The sequence below is a fragment of the Armigeres subalbatus genome, chromosome 3 (assembly GCF_024139115.2).
Source record: "Armigeres subalbatus isolate Guangzhou_Male chromosome 3, GZ_Asu_2, whole genome shotgun sequence".
In the NCBI taxonomy this organism is placed as follows: domain Eukaryota; kingdom Metazoa; phylum Arthropoda; class Insecta; order Diptera; family Culicidae; genus Armigeres; species Armigeres subalbatus.
Genome location: NC_085141.1, coordinates 8,127,880 through 8,143,227, shown reverse-complemented (window position 1 = coordinate 8,143,227; position 15,348 = coordinate 8,127,880). Strand labels below are relative to the sequence as shown.

Below are 15,348 nucleotides of genomic sequence, written 5' to 3'. Positions count from 1 at the left end.
CCATGATGTTTCGGATGGCCATTATGCAGGAATCTGTGGTCAGTGTGTGAGCGATCTGCAAGTGGATGGCGCGAGTGGTTAAGCATGTGGCGAGAACCCCCCACCGTTTCTCAGTGCGTCTTCCAACCGACACCAACATCGGACCGAAGTAGTCCACTCCCATGTGGGTGAAAGGGCGAGTAAAGGCGGATAGGCGGGCTGGAGGAAGGTCACCCATTGCGGGAGGCTGTGGTTTGGCATACATTATTTTGCATTTTTGACAGTCTTTCCGGATCTTGTTGTACGCTGCTTTCAAACGAGGAATACGGTAGCGTTGTAGTATCTCGTTCAAAACTGTTTCGTGATTCTGGTGATTGAACCGCTCGTGAACGTCAGAAATGATGAGGCGCGTTACAGGATGATCACGGGGTAGAATTATTGGTTCGGCTGCGTTGCGATCGATGAATACACATGCTTTTGTTCGACCGTTTACACGAAGCACGTCGTTTTCGTCCAGAAAGGCACACCATTGATATAGCAAGCTAGATTTGGAAATCGTTTTAACTGGGTTCGTCAACGAACGGTTCTTCAAGAGGATAGCTATCTCGTCTGAGAAAGCGGTGGACTGAGTACGGCGGAACAGATGGTTTTCTGCGTCGACGTAATCCTTTCTTGTTAGTGGTCCAGACACTCGTGGTTTTCCATGACAGTTGCGCTTCAGATTGTTCATGTATCGCAGAACGTACGCGGTTACGCGTAGCAGGTCGGTCCATTTTGAGAAGTCGTGTGGATCAATTACCGGATCAATAGGTTTTGTGTGGAATAGTAGATGTGGTCGAAGCTCTATCTCGGTATTTCCTCCAGGAAACGGATTCACGGGCCAGTTTTCTTCGTCGAGGACAAGGAACTTTGGCCCACGAAACCAGCGGCTGTCACTGGCTAAGTTCGGGGCTCGTTTCCACTTCGTTCCTTCGTCAGCGACATTATGTTTCGTCGGTACCCATCGCCACTCAAAAACATCCGTCGTCTCAAGGATTTCGCTGACACGGAATGCGACAAATTGGTTGTATCGTCTATGATCGGAGTGGAGCCAACAGAGTACATCTTTGGAATCCGTCCAAAACATCCGTTGACTGACGTGGATTGAAAGTGATTTTGATATTGTATCAGCTAATCGCACGCCGATTACTGCAGCTTGAAGCTCGGACCGAGGAATTGACAAGAACTTAAGCGGCGCAACTCTTGTTTTCGCGCTAACCAATGCGCATTCAACAGTATCAGCGTTCTTGAACCGTAGATACACTGCTGCAGCAGCCATTTTCGCTTGCATCGACGAAAGTATGCATTTGTACTACGGTAGCTATTCCACTGGGTGTTAGAGTTCGATAGCAGCGTGGGATTTCAATTGTTGCTATCTGCGGGAAGATCGCAAGCCATGCCAACCATTTCTCATACTGCGGATCTTCAATCGGGTCATCCCAGCCTACTGATGTTCGCCAGACCTCCTGGAGTAGCACTTTCAAAAACATCATAACGTGTGCGATGAGTCCTAATGGGTCGTACACCATCATTAGCGTACGTAGAACTTCTCTTTTCGTTGGACGACGATTCCCTGAGATGAGTTCTTCGTCATATCGTGTGGAGACCTTGTAGGTGAAACAGTCTTTCATCGTATCCCACCACATGCCTAGCACCTTTTCAGAGATACTTTCCTCGCCGATGTCGAGATTTTTCTCCTTCGTCGTATCCTCATTAACCGCTTCCAGGACGTTACGAGAGTTCGATATCCAGTTCCGCATTTCGAAACCGGCCGATGCGTGGATCTGTTTCACGTCCTTTACAAGCTGGATTGCTTCCTCCTCGGATTCTACGCTCACGAGCATATCGTCCACGTAGTGCCGTTTGACGATAGCGTTCACAGCTTCCGGGTAATCTCGCTCGAACCGTTTAGCGTTAGAATTCTTCACGTATTGTGCTATGCTAGGCGAGCAGGAAGCACCAAAGGTCATCACTTGAACTACGTAGATACTCGGCTCCGTCGCTTGGTTGTCGTCCATCCAGAAGAAGCGCTGGCAGTGTTGGTCGGTTTCATGTATCATTACCTGATGGAACATCTCGCGGAGATCACCACACACTGCTACGCGAAACTCTCGGAACTGTAGCAGCACGGATAGAATAGATACCAGCTGGTCAGGTCCTTTCAGCAAAAAGGTATTGAGTGACACTCCGTGGGCAGTGGCTGCGGCATCCCACACGAGTCTCATCTTGCCCGGTTTGTTTGGGTTGACCACCGGAAAAATAGGAAGATACCACACGCGGGAACGTGGATTTTGTTGCTCTTCCACTGTTAACTTCCTTATGTAGCCCTTGCTAATGTGATCGGTGATTTTCGCATTTAATGCTTCGGATAACACGGGGTCTTTGTTCAAGCGATTTTTTAAACACTTCCACCGCCTCAGTGCCATTGCTTTGCTATCCGGGAGTCGGACATCCTCGTACTTCCACAGAAGGCCTGATTCGTATCGGCCATCTATGCGTCGAGTAAAGTGTTTCTAAGAGCATTTGTGCTCGTTGATCCTGCTGCGAAACCAACGCCTTGTCCGATTTTACGACACCGAGGCTATCGAGCGAGAAGTAAGCCTTAACACCTTTATGAAGGTCTTCGTCTGAATCTCGGTTACATTCGCATACTTGGGTGCTGTGGTAGTTCACATACCGTTCAGCATTCTCCTGGCTGGTGCTATTTCCAAAGACGATCCAGCCTAGGCGTGTCTTAACGGCGATAGGTTCATGGTCCTTTCCTTCACGGCTCTTGATAGTATGACCAAGTCTAGCGTTGTCCAGACCAATAAGGATTCGGGGACTGACGTCGTGGTATGACTCGAGAGGCAGCCCTGTCAAGTACGGGTATTTCTTTTGGAGTTCCGCGAGCATCATAGTTTGTGGAGGAATTTGCAATGGAGGCATCGTGGAGACACCTGACAACTCGTATTTCTTCGAGTTATGCACGCCGGATATCTGCTGGTTGACTCGTTGTGACTGGTTCTCCATTTTTGCGTTCCGCCCGTCCACTTCAAACAAAGCGATTTCGTTGGTCCCTGCACCCTAACTCATTAGAGAGGCTCTGCTCAATGAATGTGAGCTCAGATCCGTCGTCAACGAACGCGTATGTGCGTATCGTCTTCTTAGGCCCATACAGCATGACCGGAACGATTCTAAAAAGGATTTCAGATTGACCTTGATGGACGTTACAGCTATGGTCAGTTCCGCTCGTCTCTGATTGAGAATTGTTAGGGATCTCTGATTTGGTCGCGGAGCCCTTGAGTTTCATGTTTCCTCGCATTGTGCAACAGAGGATGATGCAGAAATTCACATCCGTTTGTTCCGCACTGTTTCGATTGCTTGCATGACCCATTGTGCTTTCGCAAGCATTTCCGGCACAGCTTACACTCCTTTACAGTTGCCCATTTGGAATCATAGCTGAAATCCTCGAAACGCTTGCACTTTGCTACGGAAGGACAACTTCCTTTACAAATTAAACACCGATCCTTATTCGGCTCCTTTGCAACGGACGATTTCGATTTGTTGGACAATTCAAGCACTCTACTTGCAGTTGACTCGGAATGAAAGTTAAGGAACCCATCCTTTTTAGCACCACGGTTTCGTTGATCGCGACCCGTGTCCACCATAACCGCACTTGCATCTTCTGCTACGGTATACAGCCAAGAACTGAAGGTGACGAGGTTTGGGTTTGGCATATTCCGGAAATAGCTCGCTCAGTCTAGTCTTAATAGTGACGGCAGCCGCTCTACTAGCTCGCAACGCAGGGAGGCGTTGAAGATAAAGTCGTCGACTTCACATGCTCTGATTGTAGCAACCATGTTCTTCACAGTTAGAGCAAAATTTACCACCGTTTCAAGTTTCTCCATGTTCGGTGAAGGTAGATTCCTAATCTTCTTTATGATCGATTGTACGATTGCTTCTGGACGTCCGTAAAGCATTTTCAGCGTGGACATCACATCCGCTACGTTTGTCGGATGAAGTAGCTCACATCGCACTGCCTCCAGCGCTTTTCCTTTCAAACATCTACGTAGTCTCAGTATGTTCTCCTCATTCGTGAATCCGCACATCTGCGTCGACGAGTTGAACATGGAGTAAAATAGAGGCCACTCTTCCAGCTGCCCACTGAACTCGGGCAGATCCTTTGACACCGCCTGTCGTGCTGCAATTTGACTTCGATTAAGAATGCAGACGGCCTCCTCGGCATTTCTGGCTGACGTACTTAGTCTCGGAGGCTCCAATCGAACCGGAGTCGAGCGCTGGCCAGGAATGAATTGGTTGTCCTCATCCAGGGTACCAAAATTCATCGATGGGGCGAATGATGGTCTGGCTCCACATGCTTGCTGTATGCGTGCGTGATTATACATATCGTTAAGCTGACCGTTGCGTTGCATGATTGGATTCAGTTCCGATGCGAACGCATTGAACGAACGTGCATCTGCTTCTCTTGCTTGTTGTTGACGCTGATTGAAGCAAACTTCTGGCGTCACCGCTGGAAGGAACAATGTCCCATCTGGTGGCAGGGCTTCAAACCGTATCCGCGGACCTGCTGAGCTAGACTGCGGCTGTGCAGCTAACGGTGGACAAGAATTTTGCGCAAAACGATTGTGCATTGCACCATGATTCGATTGCACGGGCGGTTGGTTTGCTGGGCGGATACACTGCGGAGAATATTCACTCTGGTAACCCTGATCGAAGCGATTGTTGCGAAGAATTGGTGGATTTTGCTGACGCTGAATAACATCCGGAGCTTGGTGCTCCTCGGGCCTTTCCGATGGATTCGGCGTTTGCCCATCTGCATCCTCTACCGCTAATCCAGAATCTTCACCATGACGTTCTGTCTCTGATAACCACTGCTCGATTTTCGATGCGTTGTCTTCAAGATCACCAGCCTCGGTAGACGTCTCGCTTCCGTACTCCTTCAACAATTGGTACTTTCGCTCGAGGTAGCGCTTCTCCATCTCAAACTGCTCTTCAAGCTGCTTCATTTCCAAATCCCTTATCCTTCTTGTTTCGCTCCCGTTTGAACTTGCTTTACTCTCCGGTCGCCTTGTGCCAGTATCCTTTTTAGCTGGCACGATTTGAGCTTGCTGCTGCTCATTACGCTGGATGATGATACTGATAGGGGGGTTAATCGCAGTTGGTGTTGAATTCTTTGCTGTTTTGTAAATAGGGCAGATCCAGGACACGTTCGCCACGTCATCAGTAACATCGACACACTCGTAATGAAACCACTGCTCACAACCATCACCATCACACTGCACCATTTGATCACTGTCACGCTCACTACACAACTGACAATGGAAATCTTGTTTCCTTCTGACATCGCGTACCGAATTTCGTTTCACGTTGGGCACGGGTTGGGTTAAATTCTTGACGTGGGCCTCCGTTTTACGAGCTTTATTGTATGCTCCGGCACAACCTATTCTAAGTACCGATGGAGCTAGGTTCGAATTTACCTGCGATTTGCTGGGGACTTGGCCTGCGATGACCGGTGTCGTCGCGGTCTCAACTGTGCCGACAACGTTACCTGCTGCATCGTCTGTCGTACCAGTTGTGATAGCTGCCCGTCCGGAGTTGGTGGATTTCTTCGACATTTTAAAGCCACACCGTAAAAGAATTTTATAAGATGTTGCTCCCAACGACTGCGAATCAAAATTCTATGAACTTCCTTCCAAATAAGTTTATTTCTTGGCGAAAGTTATAAAATTCCTAACGAGAAAATATGTATAAGTAGTTAGGCTTAATTTCAATAGTTATGTAAATTCATCTTACTTTTAGTGATTCTGCTGTTTTTAGAGTACAAAATTTCACCTATTGACGGTACAGCATCACAGTAAATATGCTTGCAAGTATGAACCCGTAGAAACCTATGCATGTACATATTTATATTAGGCTTTAGGATTATGTTTTAGATTGTACTAAGTTTTGCTCACCTTTTCAGAGCTGCGGCTAGTAGAAAGCAAATATAACTTGTTAAGTATTCACCTAGTACTGCTAGTAGTTCACTTTCTAGGTTAAGAAAATACATAGGATAAGAATATGATTGCACTTAACACTTAATTCTCACCTTTACAATTATATGTAGTACTTAAGTATATATAATTAGCGTATAAGCAATACTAGATATAGAAAGTAGGTTTAAGAGAGTAGTTTAAGCAAATTTAGTAATTTAACACTTGCCAACAATTTACTTCAGACCTTGTGGTTTGTTTTGTCTTTATTACTCTTTGTGATATCTATCGCGCGACGATCCCTTGCATGTCGGCGGGTGTGGTTGAGTTCAACCGTCAGTTGATAGATTGACAGTCGGAACAGATGCTGAACTTATCGACGGGGCGCAACCAACAGGTATTGTAATCAACATGATAGAAATTATAAAAAAGTTTGAAAAGTTCAGTAAATGAAGATGTTTTCAGAGTTCTCATAGCAAATTTGTAAATGGTATTTAATCATATTTATTGCTGAATAAGGAAATGGTGCTAAAGAAGAGAAAATATGTAGTTGGAGCAAACGAAATAACTGCTCACATCACAAGAGTCAAATCAATTTCTCACAAATTTTTATGTTGCCGATCGCACATATTTTTTTTGTCTGCTGGCCGTGAAGCCAGAATTGCTTCTATTCTCTCCGCGTGTCTCTATATAATACCATCGTCTCTGATCTGCACTTCCACGAGGAATGACTGGGATGTTGGATATATGGGGTAGGGAGTGTGGCAGGGTTCGTTTTGGTAAACGGTCTGCCGTGTATAGCATATACATAGTTTGATTTAAAACAAAAACAATCGAACGAACGCTAATTATTTAAATTATCGACCGCACTACACAACTGAATGCGAACTAAGTTTTCACTTTCTGATTAACTTACTCACCCGCACAATGCAAAACAAAATTTCGGTGACCGGCCGATCGTTTTGCTTTCGCACAAAACAAAACTAAATTTCGACGATCGGTTAATCGCTCTGCTTACTGGAGAAACACGACAGGACAAGAACAAAATTTTCCCTTTCTACAACAAAATAACTGATCTACAACATGTGTGTTACTCGGGTTATTACCAGCCGCGCAATACAGAACACAATATTTCGGCAGATCACGCGATCGTTCTGCTGTCCGAAACAAGAGAAAATACGCACTGAACTCACCGCCTTTAGTGTCTCATACTTGTCTCGAGTGAGTCGACGTGCCCACACGAAAACCGAAAAACATTAACTACTTTTCATACAGTAATTCTAGAACGATTTTTTTTCGCAACAAGTTGCATTCGACGAGGGACAAACCCTAGATGATCACTATTGAATATATGTAATACGATTAATAACGATCGGTCATTGCGTTCAAAAGTTATGAAGAAAATGGTGTGTTGCACTGCCGGACAAATTGACTCGAGTTTATTATTATTATCGTCTTTATTTAAGAGGTTTTCAGCCCTTGGCTGGCTCACCTCTGGTATCAGAAAAAATATATAAAGGGTATTACATATCATTTTTACAAATTTGTTATTCTAGTTGTTGTTTGCGGCCCGGAGGGGTGCCGTGGCTAATTTTATCTTCTAGTGATGGTCGAGTGGCCCGGAGGGGTGCCGCTGCAAGATATTTAATGGCTTCGGACCGGAGGGGACCGGAGATCTTCAGTGTTCCATCATGGATGGTGCGTATTCCGGAGGGTGTCCATTGTCGTTGCGGGGTCTATTGGGGTTCCAGGGTTAATTCGATTTGTGTTCCATTTTTTTGAGAGAGTAGTCCAATTTCGTTGCCGGGTCGGTTTATTTTCGAGGGGTTCAGGTCGTGTTCCGTGGTTTCTTGAGAATAGTCCAGTTTCGATGCGGGGGTCTTCATTCGTTGGGTTGTCGTGGTGTGATGCCAGGTTTTCTGTTATATTCTAGTGTAGAGGTAGGCGTCTTTGAGGAAGTTGATTGTGTTCCTCTCGTCCAGCGGGTTGTTTTGCAGGGCCGAGTAGGCATTGGAGATGTTATTATCGGTGCGGGCTGTTATTATCGGTGCAATCACACTCCTCGCATCTGTTATGTAAGCTGGTGCCACCCAAGTTATGGGTGACATTGGTGTGGCCCGTTCTCAGCCTGGAGAGCACCACTTGCTCGCGACGGTTGTCGCTGTCGTTGCCTGGTAGAGTCGAGTTCTTCAGCATGCGAACGAAGTTTCTCTGCCGTCGCCAGTCGTTTGTCCATGCTGTGGCGATTTCTGTTTTTACCCACAGTTTGGCGTCCGCTGCCGGGACTTCTCTGCTTATAAAGCCGTCGGTTCTTCCGAGATTGGCCAGTGCGTCTGCATATTCGTTGCCGGGTATTCCTCCATGGCCGGGTACCCAGAGGAGCGTGGTGTTGCGGTTGGCTACTGATTCGATCGCTTGGAACCATGGATGCTTGTTGGCTGGTGACGCCAGGGCTGTTAGGACACTAGCCGAGCCCGAAACGATGAGGATCGGCAGTGTGCTGGGTATGGCCATGGCCCTGAAGATTGCGGCTGCTTCAGCTGAGTAGACCGTGCAACGGTCCGACAGTCGGTACGATTCATCGAGGATGGAGGAGTAAATTGCGATGCCGACTCTGCCGGCAGCCTTGGACCCGTCCGTGAATCGGATGTCGTGTTTCTGGTACCTTTCCCGGATGCGGTTTTTGAAGGTTTCCTGTGCTACAGCTGGGTTTGGGTTTCTTGAGAGGCGTTCTTTGAGCTTGAGGTCTACTTTGGGAGGGGGGGTTTGCCAGTGTCTCGGTCCCAGGCGTCGGAGGCCGGCGATCTTGGGGATGTTTTTACCGCAGAGGTTGTGGAGAGCCGTGTTGGCGTTGTCGTTGAGGTGGTCGTGGTTTTGGCTTGCTTTTGTTCTCTCGGAGTGACCGATGGCACTGCTGCAGAGGGCGGCGGTGGCTTGGAAACGGAAGGGTAGCACAACGGCCTCGGCGCAGGGCACATCCGCCGGGGTCGACGGGAGCAGTCCGGAGACTATCCGGATAGCCCTGTTAAATGTTGGCCCTAGCAGGGCGATGAGGTTATCAAGGTTGAGGCTGCTCAGCTCGATGCCGTAGAGGGATCAGCTGCAGATGATTGCATTCGCTACTCGGAGCCGCGTTGGGCGGTCGCTTCTAGATCTTCTTTTTGAAATGCTCTTTACGATGTTGATTCTGGATGCACATTCACCCTGTACTCGGTTTCAGTGGTCACTGAAATTGAGTTTCCTGTCCACTGTGATACCGAGGATCTTGCAGGTTTTCTTGGTAGGGATGGGGATTTTGTCGATGGCGATGGGTTGGGTTGGAGGTCGATGCTTGATGCTGCATATATGGGTTCGGGAACACTTACCCGCAGACATAACGTAGCCGGCTGATTTGGCCCATTTGGCCACGTAGCCTCATGTAGTTTCCGCCGCGTAGCCTTGGGGTGCTTTCCTGTAACCACCAGCAGGACGTCGTCGGCGTACACCAGGATGTATATCCCTTTCGGTAGTCGGTCGAAGAAGCCTTCCATCGCGATGAGGAAGAGGGTGACGGCAATTACTGAGCCCTGGGGGACCCCGGTTTCTTCCTTGGTTGCTCTTGATGTTTAGTTTCTTAACAGGACCCTAAAGGTTCGGTCTGATAGAAAAATTTTTGATGAACTGCAACATGTTGCCGGTGATCCCCCACGACTTCAGTTTGTTCAGTACACCGGGTGTCCAGGTGCGGTTGTACGCCTTCGAGAGGTCCAACGATGCCATTTCGACGTGGTGCTCTTTCCTTCTTGCGTCGTCCAGTATTTGACCCAGTGCGGCAAAGTAGGTGTTGGTACCCTTACCTGGTCGGAACGCGTGTTGCCTGTTATCCAGGTGCCCGCCTTTCTCCAGTAGCTCGATGAGCCTTCGATTGGCCATTCTCTCCATTATCTTGGAGACTACGCTGGTGAGGGCGATGGGTCGGTAGTTATCGACGTCGTTGGGAGAGCCGCGGCTTTTCGGAATGGGCACGACGAAGCTGGACTTCCATTGTGTCGGGAGCGTTCCTTCTTGCCACTCCTTGTTGATGGAGCTGAGGAGGGTGGCTTTTCTGCCGACGGGCAGGTGCTTCAACATAGGGTAGCCCAGGTCGTCGGGGCCGGCTGACTTGCCCTCTCCCTTCTTGAGGGCGTACTCCAGCTCAGTGAACGTGAAGGGCCTGTTGAATTCTTCTCCGCTGTCGGGTGGGATCTGGATCGCGCTGATCTCCGAGGATGGGTCTCGGTGTGTTTTCCGGAAGTGATCCGGGTACTCCAGGTATGATGCGTGTCTTCCGAATTCGTTAGCCAGGGCGTCCGCTACGGCGGAGGGGTCGCGTAATATGGTGCCGTTGATCTTGAGGGAGATGGCTTTTACTTTGCGCTTGCCTTGGAAGCAATTCACTCGACGCCAAAGCTCGGCGGAGGGTTGGTTGCTGTTGATTCCGTCCAGAAAGTTTGTCCAGCTCTTCTTTTTCTTCCCTGATGGTTTGCCGGCATTCGTTGCGGGCGGCTTGGTAATCCGTACGGAGTTCTTCGAGGTCAGGGTGTCCTGCTCGCAGTCGGTCTTTTCCCTTTTTAGCGCTCGAGAGCTTTGCGCCTACGCTTGACGGCTTTCTTGGCGGTGTCGTTCCACCAGTGTACCGCCTTTCGTCCTGGGTTGGGGCTCGATTTTGGTATGCAGCTTTCGATTTTGGTATGCCGCTCGGAGGATGACTTCGGATAGCTCTGTTGCTGATGTTGGTGGATTTGCTTCCTGCACGGCCTCGACTACTCGTTGGTAGCCGTCCCAGTCGGCGCGATCGTATAACCACCTCGGTCTTCTGGAGATTTCTTCAGGTTTGCCGTTGAGCGCCAACATGATGGGCATGTGGTCGCTTCCTCGCGGGTCATCGTCCGAGGACCAGAGGAGCTTGCCTACCTTAGCGCTCGACGCTAGCGATACCAGGAGTGGTGGTAGCCGTTCACGTCTCCGAGAATAATCACCGGGGCTGGTAGGCTTTCGAAGGTACCCACCAACTTGTTGCGTAAGTCGTTGTGTTTCCCATTCGGAATGTATAGGGATGCGATGGTTAGTGGAAATGGCCATTCGACTCTGACGGCTACCATCGGGATTCCAGCGTCGACGAGTATTTCTGTGGTGGGGATGTCTTTTAGCACGCCAACAGCAGCCGATTGGTAGGCGTTCTGGTTTACGTCCGCGAACCACTTATAGCGACCGCCGAGAGCGCGGTCCATGGCAGTTGGCGTGGTCCTGTGGATTTCCTGGAGTGCGATGGCCAGAAGTTCGGAATTGGCTACTAGCAGTTCTAGGTCGCAGATGTTGTTGAAAAAACCCGTTTAGATTCCACTGCAGTGCCAGTGGTACGCGGCGGGCTGGTGCGCTGCTCTGTATGGTGTTGTTCTGGTACGGGGCGTTGGTGGGTTGTTACCGGATGTAGAGGTCCGAGGAAACGTTGTGGGTGGCGTTGCTGGTCCGGAACCCGCAACCGGCAGAGATGGGGAGGGCGACGGGAAAAATGGGTGATATACCAGGTTTGTGGCGGGGGTGTGCTCCCCCCCAGAGCTCATCTGGAGGCAGGTCCCTCGCCATGGTCGTCTGTGGTAGCCGTACTTACGTGGGAAGGACCGGGCAGGATGACGGCGTTGGGGCCGTATCTTCTCCGATGGAGTTTGTCATAGAGAGAGAGGCAGACGTTGATTCAACTACGAGTGGAGGGAAGACGGTTGCTTCGTCCGCAGTGGCGGCACTTTTACCTTGCGCTTGACTGATGGAAGGTGTATTGCATCCCACGTCGTCCGTCGGGGAATAGAACTTCGTCCCGAGAACGCCAACTGTTCTGCGCTTGACTCCATCGGTGTCCCTCGCAGATCTTGTCTTGTCCTGGCTGGCAGGGTCAGCGTCCGAGCGCCGGAGGTTGTCCGCCAGTTCCGGTAGGGGTGTAACTTCCGCACTGACGGGGCCCCGGCTACTCGGATGCTCAACTGCGGCCATTATGTTGATGGTGGTCGTGGAGTGACGATGGGTGTTCTTGGTCGGTGTTGGTCTGGACTTGGGTGTTCCTGGTTGAGACGAGTGGGATGCGTGGTGGGGAAAGGGAAAAGTTTGAGTAACTAGTACTCATCTGTGAGGCTCAGGTTGCTCCCTAATGTTGGAATTTCCGTTAATTTGGTGGGGAGTGAAAAGGGTAGGAAAAGGATTATGTTATGGGTGGTGGATGGGCACAAAAAGGCAAACTGAGCCTATTAAACCTTTTATTTCACTTTTGGGATTGCACCACGCTTCGTCTTTGGGGCACCCATAGAAGAGTCGCTACTTACACATTGGTTTCGTTGTGCGCGGTCTCTCTTCGGCGTCGGATTCGGTGCGGTTTCCATGTCGTCGCTGCTGCTGAAAATGTCGTAAGCGTTCTCCTTGACCTTGCTCTGCTCTTTTGCTTTGCCTTGCTTGTCCGCCTGGTTACCTTCGTTCTTGGCATCCTCCTTCACCCTCCTTCTTAGCCGCTCGATGATCTTGTCTTTGACCTCCAGGGATTCTTGCAGCTTGGTGATAGTTTCGGTCAGTTTGGCCACTTTACTCACCAGATCTTCGATTGTCCCGTTTTGTTGCACGGCTTCGATGCGGTTGGCTACCACCGTTTTTCGCTCTTGGTTGGCCTATTGTAGCTGCTCGATCTTATTCCAGAGATCCTCTATTTCGCGGTCCTTGCTTGCGGCCGCCACATTGGCGAAGGAAGTTGTTGGACCGGATCCGGAACGGGTCTCCACCTTCCTCGGGCTTGGGGGTAAGAGATGTCACGGTCAATTTTTACGCGCTGAACCTCAACTTCCTTCAGGTAGAGTGTGCATTTTCTACTTGATGTTGGTTGACGTGGCTGGGAACGACTGGGCCAGTAAACGTGAGAACGATCGCGGGTGTATTCTCCAGCTTACCCTCCGGTGTTCGTTTCTTGATTCGGAAAACCTCCTTGACCCTTTGATCTTTGAGTTCCGACAGGAGATGCTCATCCGACAGCTCTATGGCGTCGACACATGACACCACGCACTTTGAAACATTTAGGAATGTGGGTGCTCAACTACAGAGACCGAGGTCCCGTGGCCAAGTTTGCTCATGGTCAGCAACTTTTGGAATTGCGCTTTGCTGCGTACATTGAGCGCGTACGTAGCTCCGCGGTTTTCTCTACTGGCTCCGTCTATGGTGCCGCCGAGGAAAGCCTCAACGGATTTGCGAATGAGGAAGGGGTTCGCAGGTAGAAGCCCGTTGATGCCCTGCAGCGGACCGAACGTACCAACTGGATCCATGTAGCTTGGTAGTCTTCGACCGGTGTACTCGCCGTCGCGGCGATTGGATGCAGATTGGATGCCATAATCGGGGCCCCAGGGTCCCCTAGGCGATAGGAGTGGCCCGCGACCAACTCCATTTCTCCCCCACACGCGCCGCCAACCGGCACGGGCGGTTATTGTTATTTCCTGTGTGAGACGACCACTTTCGGGTTTGGTCCCGAAAATCACCGAAAAATGGCAAACGGGGTTTGCCCTGAAAAAACCGAACTAACGCCTGTACTTTTCCGTCGCACTGACGAAAAAACAAGTTCGTCTCACTTCAGTCGTTCAAGTCACTGCGTTAACGGACGGAAAAAGTTAGTCTCACTCTCGCCGCGCAAGTTACTGTTTGGGTTCGTCGTTAATGGATGCTTTGACTGTATTCCAGCAGTCACTAGTGTCCAATCTACGAAGTATACCGTAACAACGCTAACGCTAACGCTTTGACTGTATTCCAGCAGTCCTCAAGAGGGGGCCCATCGAGCTCACCCTCTTCCAGCAACGCTGCCTCGAGATGCTTCGCGTATGCAGTGGCGACATCAGGTTGCTTTAGTCGCTCTAGGTCGTACCGCGGCGGTCGTCGGTACCGAACATTGTTGATGACGGATAGTTTTGGGCGCAGTTTAACCATCACCAGATAGTGGTCAGAGTCGATGTTAGCGCCACGATATGTCCTGACGTCGATAATGTCGGAGAAGTGCCGTCCATCAATCAGAACGTGGTCGATTTGTGATTCTGTCTGCAGTGGTGATCTCCAGGTGTACCGATACGGGAGGCTGTGTTGGAAGTAGGTGCTGCGAATGGCCATATTCTTGGAGGCGGCGAAATCAATTAGTCGTAGGCCGTTTTCGGTCTAAACTCCTCCTCTTGGCCAACCTGAGCGTTCAAATCTCCTATGATGATTTTGACGTCGTGGCTTGGGCAGCTGTCGTACTCACGTTCCAGCTGCGCGTAGAATGCGTCCTTATCATCATCAATGCTTCCGGAGTGTGGGCTATGGACGTTGATTATGCTGAAGTTGAAGAACCGGCCTTTGATCCTCAACCTGCACATTCTCTCGTTGATCGGCCACCACCCGATCACGCGCCTTTGCATATCGCCCATCACTATGAAAGCTGTTCCCAGCTCATGTGTGTTGCCGCAGCTCTGGTAGATGGTATGATTACCTCTAAACGTTCGCACTATTGATCCCTTCCAACAAAACTCCTGCAGCGCTACGATGCCGAATCCACGGTCCTTGAGTACATCGGCGAGTATGCGTGTGCTCCCGATGAAGTTGAGAGATTTGCAGTTCCACGAACCGAGTTTCCAATCGCTAGTCCCTTTTCATCGAAGTGGTCTTCGCCAATGGTTCCGGTCCGTATTCTCTTGTTGATTGTTCGTTGCGTGAGTTTTTTTTGGCTGGCTTGCAGGGCCTGACACCAAACCCCCTAAATTTCCGGAGGACCATTCCTCCTTATTTCCGGTGGACCATGGTGCACAGTTTCACTTAGAGTCCCTCGCTAGCACTCGGAAGATGATCAGCCACCCCTAACATGGAGAACAGACGCTGTTGTGAGCCTATCCTGACATGGAGAACAGACGCTCAATAAGATTTGCACCTCCGGAGAGGAGCAAACCCTTCCTTCCCTGTCAGCATACGACCATAGTTCCCACCGGGGTTGGTTACCCGATCTTCCCTAAGGTTGCTCGTATCCCGGCCAACACCACGGGGAGGTAGGGATAGGAGTTGCTGGGTAAGAGGCTAAGGACCGCGAGATGGGGTCTATTTTATTCCTTCAGGTACGCGAAGTACCAATGGTACGCTTTACCCAGCATTTGCCGTGCGTAGTTGCTACAATCAGCTTATCGTCCTTTTTGTAGATAGTACACACGACGCCTTCCAGCCACTTCTGCTGCAGAACCTCCTCGTCCCAAACGTTGATAATTATCCAGTGCAGTGTGCTAGCCAGTGCCTCACCACCGTGTTTAAACAGCTCTACTGGAAGTTGGCCAATCCCAGGGGCTTCGTTGTTTTGTAT

At 49.9% G+C, this 15,348-nt stretch overlaps 1 protein-coding gene across 1 annotated transcript in view; it reads left to right on the top strand.

Annotated features, from left to right (window-relative positions):
- LOC134225588 (small ribosomal subunit protein uS12m) overlaps nucleotides 1–15,348 on the top strand; it is a 124,454-nt gene that overhangs the window by 55,753 nt on the left and 53,353 nt on the right. The gene's annotated exons all lie outside the window — the stretch shown is intronic.